The sequence below is a fragment of the Sciurus carolinensis genome, chromosome 4 (genome assembly GCF_902686445.1).
Source record: "Sciurus carolinensis chromosome 4, mSciCar1.2, whole genome shotgun sequence".
NCBI lineage: Eukaryota > Metazoa > Chordata > Mammalia > Rodentia > Sciuridae > Sciurus > Sciurus carolinensis.
In genome coordinates this window covers 95,205,598-95,211,877 of record NC_062216.1, presented here as the reverse complement: position 1 = coordinate 95,211,877, position 6,280 = coordinate 95,205,598, and the positions used below count along the sequence as shown (strand labels likewise).

Below are 6,280 nucleotides of genomic sequence, written 5' to 3'. Positions count from 1 at the left end.
AGGACAATGTTGAATGGAAGTGGTGAAAGAGGGCATTCCTGCCTTGTTCTAGTTTTTAGGGGGAATGCTTTCAGTTTTTCACCATTTAGAATGATATTGGCCATGGGCTTAGCATAGATGGCCTTTACAATGTTAAGGAATGTTCCCACTCTCCCTATTTTTTCCAGTGTTTTGAGCATGAAGGGATGCTGTATTTTATCAAATGCTTTTTCTGCATCTATCAAAATAATCACGTGATTCTTGATTTTAAGTCTATTGTTATGGTGAATTACATTTATTGATTTCCAGATGTTGAACCAACTTTGCATCCCTGGGATAAAACCCACTTGATCATGGTGCACTATCTTTTTAATATATTTTTGTATGCGATTTGCTAAGATTTTGTTGAGAATTTTTGCATCAATGTTCATTAAGGATATTGGTCTGAAATTTTCTTTCCTCGATGTATCTCTGTCTGGTTTAGGTATCAGGGTGATATTGGCTTCATAGAATGGGAGTGTTCCCTCCTCTTCTATTTCATGAAATATTTTGAGAAGTATTGGAATGAGCTCTTCTTTAAAGATTTTGTAGAACTCGGCTGAGAACCCATTTGGCCCAGACTTTTTTTGTTGGTAGGCTTTTGATGACTTCTTCTATTTCATTACTTGAAATTGATGTATTTAAATTGTATATGTCCTCCTCTTCTTGAGAGACCACAAAGTTCTGATTGTTATGGTACCTTTAATTGGGCTCATACATTTGGAGTGGCACAGAATCTAAAACAGCCCTGTTTTCCAAATACCCAATAAGGACAACATTCCTGAGCCAGATAGTCTGACACTTGCAAGTTCACCAAAGAGCCAGATCCAAGGGAAATATTAGGCTTGCAACTTTCAGAAAGAAACAACTTTGAACCAGAACTTGATATCAAAAGAAGAAATGAAAAGCACCAGTTGGATTAGAAAGAACTGTCTTCTTGTAGTTGGGGGGTCTTTCATAGGTGTCCACCTTGGAACGCACTTTATACAGAGGGCTGCAAAACAGTTTGTAAAATCTCAGTCTGGGGGCAAACAACAAAAGAATATTGAAAAATGAAGTGAAATAAATGTTTGGAATTAATAATATGTCATAAAATCATTATATGCCTATAATCTTCAGAAACAAAACAATTTAATAACAACAGTGCTGCATATTCAGACTTTCATTCCTGAGGAATGTATTTTTAATGTTAAAACACATGACAATGCAATAAATAGAAAAATATGGTTAACAATAAAAGCTGTCATCACAAGTTACAGCTGAACTAAGATGTCTGATTTAGAAACTAAGAAACCTTCAGTGTGTAAAAGTGAACCATTGACAAATGAGACAGTCAGGGCCACACTATCTATCTTAAAATGAGTCTTAACATCATGCTATGGTCCTTCAGGTTATGTGTGCACAACCTCACAGTCCTCAGCCCTGCTCCGTAACCTGTCAGTCACCCATCCCATATTAAAAATCCTGAAAACTTCGGTGCAGAATCATGTGTCCTGCTTCAGTGACTGTGGCTTATTTACAGCCATTCTTTGTTGCAACCTGATTGAAAATGTCCAGAAAATAGGTTTGACACCCACCACTGTCATTAAATTAAACAAACATCATCTGAGTCTCTGCACCAATTCTCTCAAGTCGGAGACCTGTGGTTGTGGAATCCCAGTTGACTTTAGGAGTTCTCAGATCCTCCTTTGTTTGGTTCACAGTATTTTAACAAGTAAACCTGCCTGCATGCTCACCAGAAAGGAAACAGAATGTATCAGTGCTTTTATTCTGAGAGCATTCTTGCTTACAATTCTAGAAAACACAGATGACAGTATCATTTTAGGAAAGAGTATAATTGTACCTTTAAAAGGTCAGAGAGTTAGAGATTCTACTGTATTACCTGGAAGTACTCATTGAAATGTCCGAAGTTCAATTAAAGAGGATGTTACCTATCAAAAAAGCAAGTGCCCTCAAGTTGGTGCTCTTTTGTGTATCTTTATCTGGAGACTTTGCTGACACTGGAGAAGGAACCATGATGGTCAGTTATGGGATGTCTCTTGAAAATGCAGCCCTGGACCAGTTGCTTAACCTAGGAAGGCAGCTAATTAGTGATCATGGAGATCTTGTCCTGTGCCCAAAAGTTATACACCCATCTTTGAAACAGTTCCTCAATTCATCACGTTATTGCCATAGACGGAGTTGGAGTGGCTTTGATGGAACCCCTGAGCAAAGTGACAGGTAAAAAGCACTCTTGACTTTTGCCCCTTACAGTTAATAAATCACTTGTTTGAGCAGAGATATTCTTGGTTTGTGATGCTGTTAACATCTTGAAAAATTGTAGAAGCCACCAACCTCACAGCATGTTGTGGGTATCATTTCTGACAGCAAAGGTTGTTTCTGAAAAAGATCCCCTAATGTTCACTTAATAAAAATGGAGTGACTATGAAAAAAAAAAGAATTCAGAAAGAAGAAGTTGACTGTGAGTTTCTGGGGTCTGCTGTCACACTGGAGGGCATAGTCCACCATTAAAAGCTGCAACACAGCACTCAGTGGTAGTGGAGAAGAATTGGGCTTTGCCAACTGTGATCCTCAGAGATGATGTCAGCAGACATCCCTACCTTGACTAGCTGCTAACACTGTGACAGGCTTTCTCTGCTGGAGAGGCCTACAGTTTATGCAGACCCACCTACCAGGAGAAGTGGAGAAATCCCAGTTTCATCATTATGGTGAGAATGCTCAATATCTTCTCTCTGAGCTATTTTGAAATATGCAATACATTATTAACAATAATCACTTACTATGCAATAGAACACCAGAACTCATTCCTTCTAACAGTAACATTGTGCCCATTGTTCAACCTTTCTGCTCACATCCCACCCCTGGTAATCACTAACATCCCAGTTCCTGGTTACTACTCATCTTCTCTCATTTTCTATGACATTGACATGTTATATTCTACATATGAAGTAAGATCATACATATGGTGTCTATTTTTCTGTACCTACCTTACTGCACTTAATGAAATGTCCTTCAGATTCATCCATGTTGTTGTAAATGTCAGAATTTTATCCCATTTTATGGTGGAATAGTAGTCCATCATACATATACACATTTTCATTACACATATTTTCTTTATATACTCATCGGTTGGTGAGCATTTAGATTGATTCAATTCTTGGCTACTGTGACTGGTGCTGCAATAAACATGGGAGTACAGATATCTGTTTGACTTATGGATTGCCTTTCCTTTGTACATATACCCAGGAGTAGTATTGCTGGATCACATGATAGTTTTATTTTTACTTTTTAAAGGACCTCCATGATGTTCCTATAATGGCTATGCTAAATTACATTCCCAACAATAGTGTGTCAGGGTTCCCATTTCTCCACAACCTTGCTACCACATTATTTTTTGTCTTTTTGAAAGCAACCCTTTTAACAGTATTACATTGTGATTTTGATTTGTATTTACCTGAGGATTAGTGATGTTGACTATTGTTTTTCACTTATCAGTAGATTTTTTTTAGATTTTGAGAAAAGTCTACTCAGATCTTTTGCACATTTTTCAGTTTGGGTTCCTTATAGGTTTTTCTTTGTTGGTTTGTTATTTGTTTTATTTTATTTTGCTACTGAGTTGTTTGGATTTTTTAATACATTTTGGGTATTAATTCCTTAAAAGATGTATACATTGAAGAATACATGTATTCTCCCATTCTGTAGGTGTCTCTTTACTCTGTTAATTCTTTTGTTTTCTGGGGAGAAGCTTTTTAGTTTGATGCAATTCCATGTGCTTATTTTGGCTTTCATTACCTGTACTTTTGAGGTTTTATTTTTAAAAATATCTTGGACCAGACCATGGTTCTAACAGTTTAAACGGATATTAACAAACTTTGATTATAAAACAAAGAGAAAAAAGCACTCTATATTTTATTTCATTTATTCTGATGTTTTGAATTTTTAATATCATTATTGGCATGTGTAATTTTTTATATTGCTTATTACTTAACAAATTATTTTTATTATTTTTAATATTTTATCTTTAAATCTTCCTAGTAAATATAACAGTGCTTTGTACCCAAAGTTACAGTAATAGATAAGTCTGAATCTGGACACTTATTTTTATCAGGGAGTTTTATACCTTCAGTGTTTTCATAGTATACATTTCCACCTTTTTACATTGAAGAGCGACTTTTAGTATTTCTTATAATATGGTTCTGAGAGTGATGGATTCTCTCAGCTTTTATTTGTCTGGCAGATCTTTTTCTTTTCTCTATGTCTAAGGATAGCTTTATTTGGTACAGTATTCTTGTTTGGCATTTTTTCCTTTGGCACTTTGAATATATCATCCCACTTTCTCCTGTTCTGAGAAGTCTGCTGTCAGGGGTATTAGAATTTCCTTATATGTTATTTGCTTCTTTTACTACTACCAAGGTCTTTTCATTGTCTTTGACTTCTAAGAATTTGGTTATATGTCTTGGGTTAATCTTACTGAATCTGATTGGTGATCTTTGATCTTCCTTGGATATTTATAAGTTTCTTCAGGTTTAGAATGTTATTTACTATTATTTTTTGAGTCATGTTTTTCTATTTCTCTTGAATTGCAATGACTTGAATATTTACTGTTTTGAGTCTTTCCTATGTATCTCATAGGAGTCTATAGATCCTTCCCTATAACTCTTCATTCCTTTTCATTCTTTTCTTCTCCTCTGATTGTGCATTTTCAAATAATTTATATCTAGGCTCACTGATTCTTTCTTCTACTTGGTAGGTTCTGCAGTTGATGCTCTCTGTTGCACTTTTTATTTCATTCATTGTACTTTTCAGCTCTAGAATTTCTTTTTTGATTTGTTTTTATTATTTCAATCTCTCCCTTATCTGGTAAAAACTTACGAATTGTTTCTCTCTGTTTTCTTGAAGTTCACTGAGATTCCTTAAAACAATTACTTTGATTTGTTGGTCTAACAAATCACACATCTCTATTTCTAGTCAGTCACTGGTAGCTTATTTCACCCATTTGGTGAGATCATATTACCCTGCTTAATTCTGAGGCTTAAAGATATTCATGGACATCTACTCATTGAAGGATTGTGTATTTGTTTCAGTCCTCACTGTCTGGCTTTGTGTCAGTCTTTCTGCAGAAGGTCTGTGTGGAAATCCTACATAGATTGCCTGCCTTGTACCCCAAACCTGTGATCTCTGAAGGCTTCACAAAACCAGAGAAAGCCCTAAGCCTAGGTTCTCCTTGAGTCTCATGAGGGTTCTGAATTTGATGCAACTTTTAACCCAAATGGGCCTAGAGAAAACCAAAAGAGGGTACCAGTGCAGTATGAGAAATTCAGATAGAGACTCATGCATGGATATCCCATGAACTGTGTTTCCTGAAGAATGGGATTTACCAAACAGCTTCTTTAATTTGCTGTCTCCTTTGGTTGGTGTGGAAAACAGCCACCAATATCCCTGTGATAGCTGCTGTTAGCCCCACTCTTTCTCCTTGTCTGCACCTGACTTCAGGTGTTGTGTCTGTGGTGGCACTTGCGATGCTTCCTGTTGGTTAAGTGGGGCAAAGTTTTCAAAGGGAATCAGGATGACAAGGAAATTACTGGCCACCAACCCTTTTTTCTTGTGAACCCAGGAGACTTCTCTATAGGTGATAGTTTGAAAGCTCAGGGGAGGGGCAGCACAGTTAAAGAGAACCTTTTCCCTTTTCATCTGCTCTTTGCTTTTCTCAGCTCTGCAGACCAGGAAATTGTCATAGCCTGACCTTTGAGAGTTTGGATGACAATCTTGGACTTGAATAGTTGTTAGTTGGGTTTCTCAGAAGAAGAATGATGACATAATGATTCCATACTGGTATGTTACTGTCATTCCTTTTATTCCACTTTTTTTAATCAAGCATATTGGCAAAGCCTTCTTTGTCAAATTGTCATGCTGCATGAGTGGTTTTTCTAATTCCCTCATCAATCACTGAGAAGCCATTAAAATAATCCATAAGTTCTTCTAGATGGTATTTACACTCCCTGGTTTTAATTTATTCATTGCAGCTTTGATTAATATTATGGCTTCAGCACCATGGAATAATTTCAAACACTGCACTATGTCCAGATTAGGGTCTTCACCAATGGCTGATTAAATGCAATTAAATATCAGGGGAGTGTATGTGACCTTGACAAATTGAATAATGCCTTGGTCAAAGGTATGAAACAATGAAGTTGTGTTTGGGGGTAAAAATACAATCCTGATATTTGTCATTCCCATAGCAAAAACTCTTCTCCTCCGAAAG

General features: G+C 36.4%; 1 pseudogene; it reads left to right on the top strand.

Annotated features, from left to right (window-relative positions):
- Positions 1 to 1,287: 1,287 nt before the first annotated feature.
- On the top strand, positions 1,288 to 2,255 carry LOC124982842 (McKusick-Kaufman/Bardet-Biedl syndromes putative chaperonin-like; annotated as a pseudogene).
- The last annotated feature ends 4,025 nt before the right edge of the window (positions 2,256 to 6,280 follow it).